The sequence below is a fragment of the Phyllobates terribilis genome, unplaced genomic scaffold (assembly GCF_046119375.1).
Source record: "Phyllobates terribilis strain yellow unplaced genomic scaffold, ASM4611937v1 Scaffold_27__1_contigs__length_16484149, whole genome shotgun sequence".
NCBI classification, from domain to species: Eukaryota; Metazoa; Chordata; class Amphibia; order Anura; family Dendrobatidae; genus Phyllobates; species Phyllobates terribilis.
In genome coordinates this window covers 5,110,999-5,128,992 of record NW_027362787.1, presented here as the reverse complement: position 1 = coordinate 5,128,992, position 17,994 = coordinate 5,110,999, and the positions used below count along the sequence as shown (strand labels likewise).

Genomic DNA, 17,994 nt, shown 5'->3' with positions numbered 1-17,994 from the left:
TTCTAAAATCAGAAAGAATTGAATTCAATGTTTTTTGTTCATTTTGCTTGTTTGTCGGATTTTGGGATGGACTTTTTGGCTTTGCTTTTGACGCGCCCCTGGGCCTGTGTCGCGCTGCGTTGCGCATGCGGGAGCCTACCCGGAGCCGGATCAGTAGAGGGTTGTAGTCTCGTGGCGGTGACCCGGTCCGTGCCCAGGGAGTCAAACTAGACGGCAATCTATTAGTAGTAAATAGTTGATGACTACGCCACCCGTTGAGTGCAGCCAGGGAGCTGCTGCTGCAGGGCAGACCGCTGAGGCCGGTGGTAGGATTGTGCAGCGTGATAGTATAACCCCCAACGGGAGGGGTATGGCCTCAGGGCAGCCGACGTGGATGATGGGGGTAGCAGGAACCACTCAGAGACGGTACGGTGTAGTTCAGGGTCTTTACTGGTAACAACGATAGACCCTCTCGGAGTACTTGCTAGCAAACGGGGCCTGGTCAGTCTTTGAGCAGATGGGATCTCCCCTGGCCAGGCGTAGTTATAGGCCTCACAAACTGACTGTACTCTTCTGGCTACCTTGCTAGAAGCTGATGTAAGTAGCCCACGTCCCTGAGTGTACCGTGTGGTGCTCACCCGTATGGCCGGTGACTCGGGGCCTTCTAATGGCTTCCGCTCCACGATGGCGGTGCTGGTCCCACGCGTGTGACCGTGCCTTCGGGCTTCTGGGCCAGAGGACCTGAAATCCCCTGCCTGACGGATTCTGCTGCTGGGTAGAAGTTAGTCCCCACAGCCTCGGACTCCGGGTCCGGTAAAGAATCTTCTTAGTCAGGGCGAGCGCTGCAGCTGCCAGCCCCTGACTCCTTGGAACTCTGCTGTTTCCTATGCTGCTTCTTGTCTCCACTCTCCTTGTCTGACTCACCCTGCCTCAGCCCCGGGTTTATACAGGGGAAGTTCTTCCCCTCCCAAGACTGGGCAGGAGGTGTGGCATGCACAGGATCCCTGACCAAAGGACCTCCCACCTGCTCTCAGACATAACATTACATTACTGTGGAAAACCAGACCCCTGGGGTGCCACATTCCCCCCTAGTGAAATTTAGTACTCCGGGACTAAACACATTTAGAAAAACATAACAAGGCAAAAACATTAATAATACAATAAGAAAACATATAAAGATGGTTACGGCGTGTCCGCAACCGGGTGCAGTCTCTGAAGAAAGCAAGGTGTCCATTTCACCAACACAGGGAGACGTAACCAGGTAGGGGTCTGTCCTACCCCGAGTCCTTAACAGTCTCTAGTCCATCCTGGGTTACGCTCCAACTATATACAAGGATTCCCGGTAAATCCACCAAGGTTTCCTAAAAACAACTGGAAACACAAAATTATTCACAAGCAACAATACACAGAAAAACATAAATAAAACAATTTATACACTTTAAATTCTCCAGCGTGCGGGTAACTGGCCTCTAGTGGCCCGAGTGGACCTACGGAGCTGACTGTCTGGCCCTGAACTACAGGGTGTAGGAGCTGTCAAGGGTAAACTGGGCAGCTGTCTACCGGCTCTTTGTCTCACTAGGGGTACGGCAGGCTCACTATAAGCAGAGGGTTGATTCTCCTGTTCTGCTTGTGTGGAGTCTTCTGCCTCCTGGACCGGCTGTTCTTCCAGCTCTACCCGTTGCTCCGTAGGTTCTTGGGATGATGGTTGGAGGAAGGTGAGTACGGGTACCACAACTGCACCATTGACTTGAGTCCAAGACTGAGGGAAGTCCCCGAGCACGGTACTAACCATATCTTCCCTTTCTTCCACGGGTCGATGGTCTTCTTGTTCCTCTTCAGGGTTCCTCAGTTGTTCGGGACACTTCTTCAGGTGGTCCCGGGATACAATGGCTGTGGTTTCCCCTCCGTCTTTACTGATGGTACAGACCTTCGGGTTCTCGTGGCTTGAGGGCAGTACGGTGTACGGGTCCTCCTCCCACTGGTCATCCAACTTGTGGAGCCGTCTTTTCCTCTTCAAGACCTGCTCTCCGGGTACCAGGGGAACAGCGGGAGCATACTGGTTGTAAGTCTTCTCTTGTCTTTCCCTAGCCTGACAGAGACTTCGCTCCACGCTCTCTTGTACTCTCCGGTACTGCTGCTGCCTCTCTGTGTCCCAGTCTGTTTCTGGTGAAGTGTCCTCAGGTGTCAGGACTCCCATTTCCAGGTCAACAGGTAACTTACCAGGTCTCGCCCTCATTAGGTAAGCCGGGGTACAGTTGGTGGAACCTACCGGGATGTGGTTGTATAGGTCCACCAGATCGGGCAACTTCTCAGGCCACAGACTGCGTTCTTCCAGGGGCAATGTTTTTAGCAGATCCATTACCACCTGGTTCATTTTTTCACAAAGTCCATTAGTTTGCGGATGGTAGGGTGTCGTCCTTATCTTCCGGCAGCCATACAGATTGCAGAATTCCTGGAAGACCTCCGCTTCAAAGGCAGGTCCCTGGTCCGTCAGCACTTGGTCCGGGTACCCGTGTGGACGGCAGAAGTGCTGCTGGAAGGCTCTAGCTGCTGTTTGAGCCGTTAAGTCCTTGACGGGGACGACAACCAAGAACCGGGAGTAATGATCCACGATGGTTAACGCGTAGACGTAGCCACTTCTGCTTGGGGTCAGTTTTACATGATCCAAGGCTACCAGTTCCAACGGTTGCCGGGTGACGATGGACTGCAGGGGAGTCTTCTGGCTGGCCCGGTCCTTCCTTCTCAGATTGCACGGGCCACAGTCTCTGCACCACTTCTCGATGGTTCCCCTCATGCCTACCCAGTGGAACCGCTCGCGCAGCAGGAACTCCAGCTTTTTCCACCCGAAGTGTCCAGCTCCGTCGTGGTATGCCTCCATCACCATGGCTGCGTCTCTTCGTGGCACCACTACTTGCCAGAGTAGTTCATGCGTCCGGGAGTTGACCATTCTGCGGCACAACTTCCCCTTGTAAAGGAATAGTCGACTCTTCTCCGCCCATAGTTGTTTGGCTTCCTCCGGAGCGTCTGGTTCAAGTCGAGCCTCCGGCCGAGTCAGCATCTCCTTCACCAGTCGGACGGCAGGGTCGCTGTCTTGCGTTTCCGCCCAGTTGTAGTGGGGTAAGGGGTTCAACGTAGCAGCCTGTTTACCCCTTACCCGGTGGGAATACTGGATAGTCCCATGACGGTGGAACGCAGGGAGTTCAACTTCTTCCAGTCCCTCCGGATCTTCTCCTTCGTCCGGCAGGTTGGGCATCCTGGACAGGGCATCCGCGTTAGTATTGGAGCGTCCTGCCCGGTATTTGATTGTGAACTCGTAGTTGGACAGACGGGCCATCCACCTCTGCTCCAGGGCACCGAGTCTTGCCGTGTCCAGGTGTATCAACGGGTTGTTATCCGTGTATACGGTGAACCGGGAAGAAGCGAGGTAATGCCTAAAGCGCTCGGTGACTGCCCATACCACGGCCAGGAACTCTAGCTTAAATGAGCTGTAATTCTCGGGGTTCCTTTCGGTGGGTCGCAGTTTTCGGCTGGCATAGGAGATCACTCGTTCTCTCCCCTGCTGAATCTGGGATAGTACGGCTCCTAGCCCGATGTTACTGGCGTCGGTGTAGAGGATGAAGGGCTGGCTATAGTCTGGGTACGCCAAGATTTCATCCCCCGTGAGGGCCATCTTCAGCTGGCGGAAGGACTCTTCTTCTAGCTCTTCCCATTTGAAGGGCGGCTTCTGGTTCTTGGCCTTCCGGGACTGGCCTATCAGGAGGTCCTGCATAGGCGCTGCCTTTTTGGTGAAACCGGGAATAAACCTTCGGTAGTAGCCTACCAACCCTAGGAACTGCCGCACTTCTTTTACGCTGGAGGGGCTTGGCCATCCCTTAATTGCGGTGATTTTATCGGGGTCGGGAGCCACTCCGTCAGCGCTCACCACGTGTCCCAGGTATTGCACCTTTGGTTTCAGGAGGTGACACTTGGAGGGTTTCACCTTTAGGCCGTAACTCGCCAGAGCTTCGAACACCTCCGCCAGGTGTTTCAGGTGGTCCTCATAAGTTTTGGAGTATACGATGACATCGTCCAGGTACAACAGGACCGTCTCGAAGTTTCTGTGGCCCAGACAGCACTCCATTAATCGTTGGAAGGTTCCTGGGGCGTTGCAGAGTCCGAACGGCATGCAGGTGAACTCACTAAGTCCCATCGGGGTGGTGAATGCGGTCTTCTCCCGGTCCGCCTCTGCTACAGGAACCTGCCAGTACCCGCTAGTGAGATCCAAGGTAGAGAAGAAGTTAGCAGATCTTAAAGCAGCCAATGACTCCTCTATCCTTGGTAAGGGGTACGCATCCTTGTGTGTGATACGGTTGATTTTCCGGTAATCTACACACATCCTCATGGTGTTGTCTTTCTTTTTGACTAAAACTAGTGGGGCTGCCCAGGGGCTACAGCTATCCCGGATTACCCCAGCCTCCTTCATGTCTCTAAGCATCCCCTTGGCGTGTTGGTAATGTGCAGGGGGTACGGGTCGATACCTCTCTTTTATGGGAGGATGATCTCCCGTGGGGATGCGGTGTTCTACCCCCTTGACTCGCCCGAAGTCTAACGGGTGTTTACTAAACACTCTCTCATACTCTTGAACCACCCGATAGACTCCTTGTTTCTGATGTGAGGGAGTGGAATCAGTACCCAAATGTAGTTGCTGACACCAGTCCTCCATGTCTTTCTTAGAGCCGTTACCTTCCTCCGGGTGAGATGGAGGCAAGGGTTCCACAGATTGTATAGAATTTTGATTAGTGGTATATAATTTGGCTAGCGTGGCATACCGGGGCAGGTACACTTCCCTCTCCCCGATATTTATTATGCGAATGGGCACCCTCCCATGGCGTACATTGACCACCCCCCGTGCTGTCAAAATGGTGGGCCTACTGTCTGAGTAAACTGGTTCTACCATTGCCTGGTAATCTCTTCCTCTCAGACCAATAGCTGCCCGGCACCAAATCATCATTTCACTTTTTGGGGGCATGGCAATAGGAAAAGGGTCACACATTCTTACGCTACCAATCTCACCGCCGGAGAGTTCCACTTGTTGCCGTTGCATCAGTGCCCGGATCTCTTTCTGGAGCACCCGCTGCTCGCCGGAGCTGGCGTTCTTGGCAACCTGCTGTAAAAGGAAAATCACCTCTGCAAGACAATTTTCAATTACGTTAGTTCCTAGAGTTATTTTTGGGTGACTCTCATGTTTATCAATATCTACAATGATCAGTCCCTGTGCGGCCAGTTCGACTCTACCGATTTTGAGGGCCACCTCCTTAAATCCGATCTGTGGCACGGGCTGGCCATTGCTGGCGATGATACTCAAGTCGTCGTCAGGGTAGTGGGTAATATCCGAGTCATTCCAGTACTGCTTGAAGAGCACGTACGGGATGGTGGTGACCTGTGACCCGGTATCCAGTAGGGCACTCATGGGAATGCCATCCAGTACCACAGGCAAGACTGGACGTCCTCCCACATATCTGTCGCGCCAGTTCGATGGGCCTGGTGATCTTTTTCCTGGGGGTTGGCCCTCTACCCCAGGTTGTGCCCGTTTAAAGAACAGTACCTTTCCATATGTCCGGGTTGATTGCAGCGGCGGCAGATGGGTCGTCCGTCCTCGCTGTATCGGTCACTGGGTCTTCCTCTGGCCGGTGGGGTCCTCCTTGGTCGACGCCACGGGATGTCCTCCGGTCCGGATGCCAGCTGGATCTTCCCTGGGGTGGAAGCCTGTAAAGACTGCACAGTTCGGGTTAGCGCAGCAACGCTCTTAGCTAGCTCTTGGACCTGATGGTGTAGGTCTGGAGCCGGGTCATTGTCCAAAGCCTGCGCATCAGCTCCCACAGGCCCTGCTGACAAGGGCGCCGCCTCCTGGTAGTAAGTGGTAGTGGGGCGTCTGTGGGTCACAACGCCACCTGGTGCCGGTTCTCGGAGCACCCGGATGGCTCTGTCCTTGAACTGTGCAAAGTCCAGATGGGGATCCTGTAAGGCCATTGCCCGCAACTGGGTTCGGTGGGCATTGCAATATAAACCCTCTATAAATTGTTCAGTCAACAACCTGTCCTCGTTTCCCACCCCATCAGGGTCGGTCTGCTTTATGGCCCTCAGGGCCTCTTGTAGGTTTAGTGCATAGTCCCTTATACTCTCATGCGCTCGCTGCTTGCACCCGTAGAATCTAAGCTTAATCTCGGCTGAGGTGCGGGTATCAAAGGTGTCCTTCAGCCGGGTTAGTACCCCTGCGACAGTCTTCCTCCCAGGTGGCCAGGATTTTACTTCCCTTTTGGCTGCCCCAGTTAGTTGGGCCACCAGGATGCTCACTTTTTGCTCTTCTGTGAGGGGGTACACCTGGAAGAGGCTATCCAGCTTTTCTCTAAAGTCATGCAGGGTATGTGACTCCCCTGAATACTGGGGTAGCCAAGCTGCTCCCGGGATATAGGGCATGGTGAAGGGCATAACTGCAGCAGCGGTAGCGCTGGCGGGGGTTGGGGCAGTGAAGCTCTCCTCCGTATCCGACATCTTCCTCCCCCCTAGTGGACCGTGGCCTACCTTGCGATGATCCTCTTCCGTAGGCCGCGGCTCCGCAGTGGATCGTCAGGGTTGAGGACCTTCCGTCGCGCTCCTGTGACGTCGGCGTCTGCTGGGCTCCTTCCAGGACCTTACGCAACGTCCGGACGTGAGGCGGGGCTTCAGTTCTCGCGCGCTTTCGGAGTCCACGCCCCTCTTCTTCCCGCGCGGCGTCCCCAAGATGGCGTCCAACGGCGGGAAAACTCCACGGATGGCGGGAAGAAGGCCGAAGATGGCGCCGGATGGCGGGAAACTTCACCGATGGCGGGAAGAAGGTAGAAGATGGCGCCGGATGGCGGGAAACCTCCACGGATAGCGGGAATCTTCACCACTGGTAAGTTTGAACAGTCTTTGCTTTTCAGGCACGCAGTACCCGGTGGTTGCGGGCACGAAATCCTGCCGACTACGCCAATGTTGACGCGCCCCTGGGCCTGTGTCGCGCTGCGTTGCGCATGCGGGAGCCTACCCGGAGCCGGATCAGTAGAGGGTTGTAGTCTCGTGGCGGTGACCCGGTCCGTGCCCAGGGAGTCAAACTAGACGGCAATCTATTAGTAGTAAATAGTTGATGACTACGCCACCCGTTGAGTGCAGCCAGGGAGCTGCTGCTGCAGGGCACACCGCTGAGGCCGGTGGTAGGATTGTGCAGCGTGATAGTATAACCCCCAACGGGAGGGGTATGGCCTCAGGGCAGCCGACGTGGATGATGGGGGTAGCAGGAACCACTCAGAGACGGTACGGTGTAGTTCAGGGTCTTTACTGGTAACAACGATAGACCCTCTCGGAGTACTTGCTAGCAAACGGGGCCTGGTCAGTCTTTGAGCAGATGGGATCTCCCCTGGCCAGGCGTAGTTATAGGCCTCACAAACTGACTGTACTCTTCTGGCTACCTTGCTAGAAGCTGATGTAAGTAGCCCACGTCCCTGAGTGTACCGTGTGGTGCTCACCCGTATGGCCGGTGACTCGGGGCCTTCTAATGGCTTCCGCTCCACGATGGCGGTGCTGGTCCCACGCGTGTGACCGTGCCTTCGGGCTTCTGGGCCAGAGGACCTGAAATCCCCTGCCTGACGGATTCTGCTGCTGGGTAGAAGTTAGTCCCCACAGCCTCGGACTCCGGGTCCGGTAAAGAATCTTCTTAGTCAGGGCGAGCGCTGCAGCTGCCAGCCCCTGACTCCTTGGAACTCTGCTGTTTCCTATGCTGCTTCTTGTCTCCACTCTCCTTGTCTGACTCACCCTGCCTCAGCCCCGGGTTTATACAGGGGAAGTTCTTCCCCTCCCAAGACTGGGCAGGAGGTGTGGCATGCACAGGATCCCTGACCAAAGGACCTCCCACCTGCTCTCAGACATAACATTACATTACTGTGGAAAACCAGACCCCTGGGGTGCCACACTTTTCTTCTCCTCATTGGATTTTTCATGTTCAAAGTTGCAGAAGCCAGATTACAAGCTCATTTTGGTTCAACTTCAGCAACTGTGCATTGCATTGCCATGTAATGTGATGCAATGCTATCTTTCTAGCTCTCCCTTTTTACTTCCTTTTGGATAAACAGACATATTAGGCAAGCATTTTGGAGCTTTCACCTAAATAACTACAGGTGGTGAGATAAGCTGCACAATATAATTGACCTTTCAGTATATTGTTGCACACACACCATCTATTTAGCAAATGCCCTTGTTATCAACAGCAGCCTTTTAAACTCACCTGAGCTAACAGGTATGTGCGCTGGTTACTCTGCTGCGCTTAAAATTTCTTTTTTGGTTTGCTACAATGCCTTTTCTGAAACGTTGTCTCCTTCTGCTGGAACACTGACTTCTTTCATTTAATGCCTGCAGACTATAAAAGAGAACCCAACCCAAAAAGTTTGGTTGATTAGTCTGTGGCATTCTGTTAAACTGTTGCTTATGGCGGTCTCTGTGAGCTTCAAAGCGACATTCAGCCAGCCAGGTATCCTGCCTGCAGTAGATGGAATGTGGCAATGGAACGCTGGCTGCGCGTGTCATAATAGGCTCTGAGCCTTTATATACCTGTGCACAGCAGCAGCCACCTTCAGTCTGCTGCTGGACAGCCAGCAGCAGCAGCAGCAGGAGAGGTATGCAATCAGGAGCCCTCCTGCTAAGGGTAGACAGCTGCTCGTTCCACCCCACCCCCCGCCTTAATTGGTTCTCCTCCCTTCCAACGGTGTTGAGGCGGGTGGGAACAGCAGGGGGTGAAGGTGCTGTGTTTAAAGAGGTGGAGTTATGCAGATCTAAAACGCGTGGATTGCAGCAGCAGCAAGCCGAAAAGTGCAGGCATGTAAGGGATCTAGAGGTTGACAACATGTCTTCTTAACGGGAGTCCAGGAGCTCATCTCCACAAATGGACTTTTCAGGATCCTTGGGTGGCTCCGTAGTTTGAAACCAATTCTGGTTATCGCTTCTCGGCCTTTTGGCTACGATCAAGTGCTTTATTGCAGGAGATTGTGGTTGAAGGGCACTCGGGTACCCCTCTCCTTGGCCTGGCAGGATCGTCCACTTTGGTGGACTTAACCTGCTTGCTGCTATTAGGGAGAGGGCTTAGTCCCAGGGTAACGAGTTGCGATCCCCCAGCTTCCAGGTGTTTTTCGCTGCAAGAACACTGGGAGCGCAGATTGCAAGCGGCTGCAATTTGCAACCTTGTTGCCTTTTTCCATGGAGGTTGACCCTAACCTCGTGCCTCTTTATGCGAGGCTAAAAAACTCTATCCGAGTTCACTTCACGGCGGGTGGCTCGGATATGAGGAAATTAGGGTATGTAGTCCAGGACGTGCTCAGGAACCTTCTTGGCGTACAAAGGAATGAAATTCTCTCCATCCAGGATTATCCCAGAAGAGGTGACTATGACATCACATTCACCGGAGAAGGTATTTTTAGAGATGTACTAGAAAAGTTAAAAAAAGTTGAAAATAGTCCTGTTTTGAAAGGGATACAAATTGTTGAGCACGTCCTGGATGAGGTAAGACTGGTTATTGTAAAAATATTTTCGCCCTTTGTTTCTGCTCCAGAAGTAATGTCATTTCTAGCAATTTATTTTAAAAGTGTTAAATGTATTGGGAAGATATTAAACGAATATAACATATGGACATCTAAGTGGAAATTCCTTGTGAAGTGTACAAGAGATCCAAATACACCAGGTGGTATACGGCTCCCCCCTGCCCGTTTCAAAATTGGGCAAACAAATGGGGATTTCTTCTTTTCTGGGATGCCAGTATATTGCAGAAATTGTGGGCGCTATGGTCATTCAAAAGAAAACTGTCATGTATCATGTAGAAATTGTGCTAGTGAAGAACATGAGACAAAAGAATGCCCTAAGGAAAAGAAATGCAGTTTTTGCCAGACTCCAGGTCACTTTTATTTTTCTTGCCCTCACAGATTTCGGGAAGATGAGCAAAAGGGGAAGTCCAAGACGTCCGACCAAGGACCAAAAGATCAGACCACCCCTCAGGAGGAGGAACAACAACCTGGAGCCTCTGGAGACAATAAGGGCGTACCAAATAGTGAAGTGTCTCCAGAGTCTATGACAGGTAAAATACCAAATCCCAAAACCTGGCTGCAGGACCTGCGGGAGTCCAAAAGGAGGGCTGAGAAGGAGCAGAAGGGCACTACTGGTAAGGTCAAAAGGGACCGGCAAAAGGCCGACACAGAAGCCCATGCCCAGTCTGGGTCTCCTAGTGCTGAGGGCGCTGAGTGGATAAAGGTGGGTCCTAAGAAAAAGAAAAAGGGTGGTTCGGAGGAGGCAGCAGGAGGTGAACAGATGGACACTTCTCCAGAAGGGGACGTGGACGCTGGACCCTCAGGGGTTTCGGTCTCCGCTGCTACAGGTGGGGACCGGGATCTTGCTGCCTCTGAAGAGTCAGAGGCTCTGCCTTGTGCGCAACCTCCTCCTTTAGGACGACCTTCTACAGGTCAAACAGGGGCGTCGGAACCCCTCGGGGACCCACCTGATGAGGAACTGCATGGCCAGCCAATGGAGACCCAGCGGGTTCTGCCAGCCAGCCCTCCGAGCTATGCCAGTGTAGCGTCGGGTTTATATAAATGTGGTAATCTTTCCTCCTCCACGGAGACTCTCGTGACGATAATATCAGATGAGGAGGGAGGCGCAAGCCCAGTGGTCTGATCAGGTTCATCGGACAGGTAAATCCGTTGCTCTTAGTTACCTAAGTAAAATTTCTACATTTTCTAATGATGGCTGAACTCAAAGGTATTTCCCTCAACGTGAGAGGCATAAAATCTAACACGAGAAGAACTGCTCTTTTTAATTTTTTTACGTGTTTTACTGCATCTGTATTTTTTCTGCAAGAATGTAATATCCCACATGAAATGTCATATCAAAAATATAAAGATGAGTGGAAGTGTGGGCCATCTGTCTGGTCCGGATCGAATGCTGCAGGATCAGCGGGTGTAGCCATACTTTTTAAAGGGAACGTTTTAATTGATTTTATTCAGGAAATTTTACCAGGTCGTATTTTATTAGTGAAAGCTTTTATTGATGGTATTAGATGGCAGTTTTTAAATTTTTATGGATCCCCAGAGAAAAATGAAAGAGCCGAAATGCTTGATCTTTTACCATTATTTATTAATAACTCTGAACCTTTTATCTTAGCAGGGGATTTTAATTGTGTTTTTAAAAGGTGAAAACCGGCGCTCCAGCTCTGTAAGCAGGAACTACGATAAAACCTCAGGTATGCTACATGATATAGTCAAAGATGCTAAATTGATAGACATATATAAAGAGTGTCATAGTGACAGCACAGAGGACGCCGGTTTCACTTGGAGCAATGCTAATTGTAGCTCTAGGATTGATTTTATTTTTGGTTCAGATAAAACAATACCTGCCAAATGTGAAGTTTTAACTAATATATTTTCAGACCATAAACTTTTATCCTTTACCATAGAAGTAAATGACAACAAAAAATGTGGTAAGAAAAGCTGGAAAATGAACGTATCCCTTTTAACCGACCCGCAGATTTTATCAGATTTTATTGAGTTTTATAGGAAATGTAGAAAAGGGAAAAAAACAAATGAGACTATGAGTGTATGGTGGGATAGAATGAAAGTAAAAATAAAAGACTTTTTTATTAAAAAGAGTATATGTAGAGCCAAAGAAAAATATGAAGAATATAGAATTTTAAATACCCGCCTACAAACATTATTTAAGCTCAGAGACAATGGGATAGATGTACAAGTTGATATTTCAAACTTAAAAGAAGAGATTTCAAAATGGCTAGAACAAAAATGAAAAGAGATAATTTTTCGTTCTAGAGTACAACATATAGAAGAAAATGAAAAGTGTTCCAGATATTTTTTTAGGAAAAATAAAAAAGAAAAAGTGATAATTGACCATATAGATGGTGAGAATAATATAAAAAATATGCTGGGTAAAGTTGAGGTTTTTTTTTCTAATCTTTTTAATGGAAAAAATATAGATAATAAATTAATGGATGATTCGCTGCAAGGACTAACAGCTGTTTTAGATCCCGCATCCCAAGAGTTTTTATCCCAAGTTTTAACGGAACAAGAAGTGTTAAAAACTATTAAAAGTTTTAAAACTGGAAAGGTCCCTGGTCCTGATGGCATCCCAATAGAATTTTATGTATGTTTTTATGATATTTTAAAAGATGATTTGTTTTATTTGTTTACTGAGGTTTTTAATAATAAGGTTTTATTAAATTCCTGGAAGAAAGGTGAAGTCTCCCTCCTATACAAAAAAGGCGATAAATCAAAATTAGAAAACTGGAGACCAATAACACTTTTAAATTGTGACTATAAAATAATGGCTAAAATTTGTGCAAATCGTCTAAAAGAAGTCATCAGCAAAGTTATTCATTCTAATCAAGTGTGTGGGGTGCCGGGGCGCAGTATATGGGACAATCTGAATTTAGTGAAAGACTGTATTGAGGATGTGAAAGACAGAAAGGGGAAAATGGCGATTTTATCTATTGATTTTGAAAAAGCATTTGACCGTGTCTCACACTTTTATCTTTTTAAAGTTTTAGAGAAAATGGGCATACCAGAAGGGTTTTTACTATCGCTTAAAGCATTTTACAAGGATTGTACAAGTAAGATTTTAGTGAATGGTTTTAAGACACAAGAGGTATTTTTACGGTCAGGGGTGAAACAGGGATGCCCTCTGTCCCCCCTACTGTTTATCTGTGCACTGGAACCAATGTTATGTGCAATACGCCAAAATAAACAGATATGCGGTGTCCCTCTGCCTGGAAGCGGTGGTTTGGGGGCCAAGGTTGTAGGCTACATGGATGACGTGGCGGTCTTGTGTACAGATGCACCATCACTTACGGCCACTCTCCATCAAGTGCAATCCTTTTGCCTAGCTTCTGGTTTTAAAATCAATTTTAATAAGTGTAACATTTTAAGTGTTGGGGGATGATTTTACGTGATGTACCAATTAATGTCTCCGAATCCATTTCCATTTTAGGTATATCATTCACTGAAAATAATGATGGTTATAATAGTTGGGAAACAGTTACACAGAAAGTAAATACGAAAATATGTATGTGGAACATGAGGAGACTTACAATGGAGGGTAAAGTATTGGTTTTAAAGATGGTGATTTTACCTCTTTTATTGTATCTTAGCATGGTTTTCCCCCCGCCTGTTAATGTTTTAAAAAAGATAACCAAAACCTGTTTTACCTTCTTTTGGAACTCAAAAATGGAAAAGCTGAAAAGAGAAATCGTGATGAAATCAAAAGTAAAAGGTGGTAAAGATTTTCCAGATTTTAATAGGTTTCTTTTAATCCATCTGTTCGTTTACTGTTTTAATGCCCTTTTTAAGAATCACTATTGGTCCTTTTTTATGCGTTTTAATACAGGATTTTTTATGAGAAAGTTTGGATGGTATGAAGTTAATATATCTGTGCCCCATGCTTTTAATTTGTCGACGCATTATGAGATTTTAAGGAAAATAGTGTCCGATTTTAATTTAGGGACTAAGAAAATAGAGGAATTAAGAAATAGTAAGAAACTAATTAAAGAAATACGTAAAAGTGAGGAAATATGTAATGTTGACAGATATGATGATGACAAATCTATGTCTATCTGGAAAATGATTAACGTTTTTTATCTTTTTAATGAACAGAGAGATCTGGCTTGGAGTTGCATGCACCGCTGTCTTCCTTGCCGGGCATTCCAATACAGAAGAGGATTTGTGAGGTCTGCCATCTGCCCAAGAGCCGGATGCCAAGACGAGGAAACGGTGGAACATCTATTATGGACATGTAATTTTGCAAAGGATTTCTGGAGAAGACTGCTCCCCCTACTGGAAAGGGTGGCAGACCTCAAGGACTTTACATATAAAACTGTGCTATACGGACTTATGGAATGCCCCACAATGGACCAGTACACAATGGCTTGGAAGACAGTGAACTGCGCCAAGTCATCTCTCTGGAAAGCGCGCAACATTGCTATTTTTAAACAAGATGTTTTATCAGTGAATGATGTTTTAAGTTTATATTTATGTCAAATGTATACTTATTATTTAATTGACAAAAAGAAGAATGTACATATTTCCAAAAAATGGCTTGTTGACCAATGGAACCTAATTATTTAAAATCTTTGTATTTTTTTGTTTTGTAAATTTCATTTGTCTTTTAACGTTTGGTATTTGTGTAATTATGCTTGTAATTTGTTAAAGTTTTAATAAACGGTTTTATCCCTCTGCAGGGGATAGCCAAATTAAAAAAAAAAAAAAAATCTGTTCTTATCAGTTTAATATCTGATACGTCCCCTATCTGGGGACCATATATTAAATGGATTTTTAGAACAGGGAGATGGAAAAAGAGCTTGCTCTGTCCACTCCACGCATTGACCTGGTATTGCAGTATCTCCAGGACCGGTGCACCCCTTCTTTAATGCAGTTTCTAAAATCAGAAAGAATTGAATTCAATGTTTTTTGTTCATTTTGCTTGTTTGTCGGATTTTGGGATGGACTCTTTGGCTTTGCTTTTCTTCTCCTCATTGGATTTTTCATGTTCAAAGTTGCAGAAGACAGATTACAAGCTCATTTTGGTTCAACTTCAGCAACTGTGCATTGCATTGCCATGTAATGTGATGCAATGCTATCTTTCTAGCTCTCCCTTTTTACTTCCTTTTGGATAAACAGACATATTAGGCAAGCATTTTGGAGCTTTCACCTAAATAACTACAGGTGGTGAGATAAGCTGCACAATATAATTGACCTTTCAGTATATTGTTGCACACACACCATCTATTTAGCAAATGCCCTTGTTATCAACAGCAGCCTTTTAAACTCACCTGAGCTAACAGGTATGTGCGCTGGTTACTCTGCTGCGCTTAAAATTTCTTTTTTGGTTTGCTACAATGCCTTTTCTGAAACGTTGTCTCCTTCTGCTGGAACACTGACTTCTTTCATTTAATGCCTGCAGACTATAAAAGAGAACCCAACCCAAAAAGTTTGGTTGATTAGTCTGTGGCATTCTGTTAAACTGTTGCTTATGGCGGTCTCTGTGAGCTTCTCAGCGACATTCAGCCAGCCAGGTATCCTGCCTGCAGTAGATGGAATGTGGCAATGGAACGCTGGCTGCGCGTGTCATAATAGGCTCTGAGCCTTTATATACCTGTGCACAGCAGCAGCCACCTTCAGTCTGCTGCTGGACAGCCAGCAGCAGCAGCAGCAGGAGAGGTATGTAATCAGGAGCCCTCCTGCTAAGGGTAGACAGCTGCTCGTTCCACCCCACCCCCCGCCTTAATTGGTTCTCCTCCCTTCCAACGGTGTTGAGGCGGGTGGGAACAGCAGGGGGTGAAGGTGCTGTGTTTAAAGAGGTGGAGTTATGCAGATCTAAAACGCGTGGATTGCAGCAGCAGCAAGCCGAAAAGTGCAGGCATGTAAGGGATCTAGAGGTTGACAACATGTCTTCTTAACGGGAGTCCAGGAGCTCATCTCCACAAATGGACTTTTCAGGATCCTTGGGTGGCTCCGTAGTTTGAAACCAATTCTGGTTATCGCTTCTCGGCCTTTTGGCTAAGATCAAGTGTAGTATCTGTTCTTATCAGTTTAATATCTGATACGTCCCCTATCTGGGGACCATATATTAAATGGATTTTTAGAACAGGGAGATGGAAAAAGAGCTTGCTCTGTCCACTCCACGCATTGACCTGGTATTGCAGTATCTCCAGGACCGGTGCACCCCTTCTTTAATGCAGTTTCTAAAATCAGAAAGAATTGAATTCAATGTTTTTTGTTCATTTTGCTTGTTTGTCGGATTTTGGGATGGACTCTTTGGCTTTGCTTTTCTTCTCCTCATTGGATTTTTCATGTTCAAAGTTGCAGAAGCCAGATTACAAGCTCATTTTGGTTCAACTTCAGCAACTGTGCATTGCATTGCCATGTAATGTGATGCAATGCTATCTTTCTAGCTCTCCCTTTTTACTTCCTTTTGGATAAACAGACATATTAGGCAAGCATTTTGGAGCTTTCACCTAAATAACTACAGGTGGTGAGATAAGCTGCACAATATAATTGACCTTTCAGTATATTGTTGCACACACACCATCTATTTAGCAAATGCCCTTGTTATCAACAGCAGCCTTTTAAACTCACCTGAGCTAACAGGTATGTGCGCTGGTTACTCTGCTGCGCTTAAAATTTCTTTTTTGGTTTGCTACAATGCCTTTTCTGAAACGTTGTCTCCTTCTGCTGGAACACTGACTTCTTTCATTTAATGCCTGCAGACTATAAAAGAGAACCCAACCCAAAAAGTTTGGTTGATTAGTCTGTGGCATTCTGTTAAACTGTTGCTTATGGCGGTCTCTGTGAGCTTCTCAGCGACATTCAGCCAGCCAGGTATCCTGCCTGCAGTAGATGGAATGTGGCAATGGAACGCTGGCTGCGCGTGTCATAATAGGCTCTGAGCCTTTATATACCTGTGCACAGCAGCAGCCACCTTCAGTCTGCTGCTGGACAGCCAGCAGCAGCAGCAGCAGGAGAGGTATGTAATCAGGAGCCCTCCTGCTAAGGGTAGACAGCTGCTCGTTCCACCCCACCCCCCGCCTTAATTGGTTCTCCTCCCTTCCAACGGTGTTGAGGCGGGTGGGAACAGCAGGGGGTGAAGGTGCTGTGTTTAAAGAGGTGGAGTTATGCAGATCTAAAACGCGTGGATTGCAGCAGCAGCAAGCCGAAAAGTGCAGGCATGTAAGGGATCTACAGGTTGACAACATGTCTTCTTAACGGGAGTCCAGGAGCTCATCTCCACAAATGGACTTTTCAGGATCCTTGGGTGGCTCCGTAGTTTGAAACCAATTCTGGTTATCGCTTCTCGGCCTTTTGGCTAAGATCAAGTGTAGTATCTGTTCTTATCAGTTTAATATCTGATACGTCCCCTATCTGGGGACCATATATTAAATGGATTTTTAGAACAGGGAGATGGAAAAAGAGCTTGCTCTGTCCACTCCACGCATTGACCTGGTATTGCAGTATCTCCAGGACCGGTGCACCCCTTCTTTAATGCAGTTTCTAAAATCAGAAAGAATTGAATTCAATGTTTTTTGTTCATTTTGCTTGTTTGTCGGATTTTGGGATGGACTCTTTGGCTTTGCTTTTCTTCTCCTCATTGGATTTTTCATGTTCAAAGTTGCAGAAGCCAGATTACAAGCTCATTTTGGTTCAACTTCAGCAACTGTGCATTGCATTGCCATGTAATGTGATGCAATGCTATCTTTCTAGCTCTCCCTTTTTACTTCCTTTTGGATAAACAGACATATTAGGCAAGCATTTTGGAGCTTTCACCTAAATAACTACAGGTGGTGAGATAAGCTGCACAATATAATTGACCTTTCAGTATATTGTTGCACACACACCATCTATTTAGCAAATGCCCTTGTTATCAACAGCAGCCTTTTAAACTCACCTGAGCTAACAGGTATGTGCGCTGGTTACTCTGCTGCGCTTAAAATTTCTTTTTTGGTTTGCTACAATGCCTTTTCTGAAACGTTGTCTCCTTCTGCTGGAACACTGACTTCTTTCATTTAATGCCTGCAGACTATAAAAGAGAACCCAACCCAAAAAGTTTGGTTGATTAGTCTGTGGCATTCTGTTAAACTGTTGCTTATGGCGGTCTCTGTGAGCTTCTCAGCGACATTCAGCCAGCCAGGTATCCTGCCTGCAGTAGATGGAATGTGGCAATGGAACGCTGGCTGCGCGTGTCATAATAGGCTCTGAGCCTTTATATACCTGTGCACAGCAGCAGCCACCTTCAGTCTGCTGCTGGACAGCCAGCAGCAGCAGCAGCAGGAGAGGTATGTAATCAGGAGCCCTCCTGCTAAGGGTAGACAGCTGCTCGTTCCACCCCACCCCCCGCCTTAATTGGTTCTCCTCCCTTCCAACGGTGTTGAGGCGGGTGGGAACAGCAGGGGGTGAAGGTGCTGTGTTTAAAGAGGTGGAGTTATGC

The 17,994-nt window shown here is 47.6% G+C and overlaps 3 non-coding genes across 3 annotated transcripts; all 3 read left to right on the top strand.

Annotated features, from left to right (window-relative positions):
• Positions 1 to 14,239: 14,239 nt before the first annotated feature.
• Positions 14,240 to 14,434, top strand: LOC141177839 (U2 spliceosomal RNA). The gene has a single exon (XR_012254376.1). It is a non-coding gene; the product is annotated as a U2 spliceosomal RNA (small nuclear RNA).
• Positions 14,435 to 15,549: 1,115 nt separating this feature from the next.
• On the top strand, positions 15,550 to 15,740 carry LOC141178524 (U2 spliceosomal RNA). The gene has a single exon (XR_012254801.1). It is a non-coding gene; the product is annotated as a U2 spliceosomal RNA (small nuclear RNA).
• Positions 15,741 to 16,855: 1,115 nt separating this feature from the next.
• On the top strand, positions 16,856 to 17,046 carry LOC141178512 (U2 spliceosomal RNA). Its single transcript, XR_012254790.1, has one exon. It is a non-coding gene; the product is annotated as a U2 spliceosomal RNA (small nuclear RNA).
• The last annotated feature ends 948 nt before the right edge of the window (positions 17,047 to 17,994 follow it).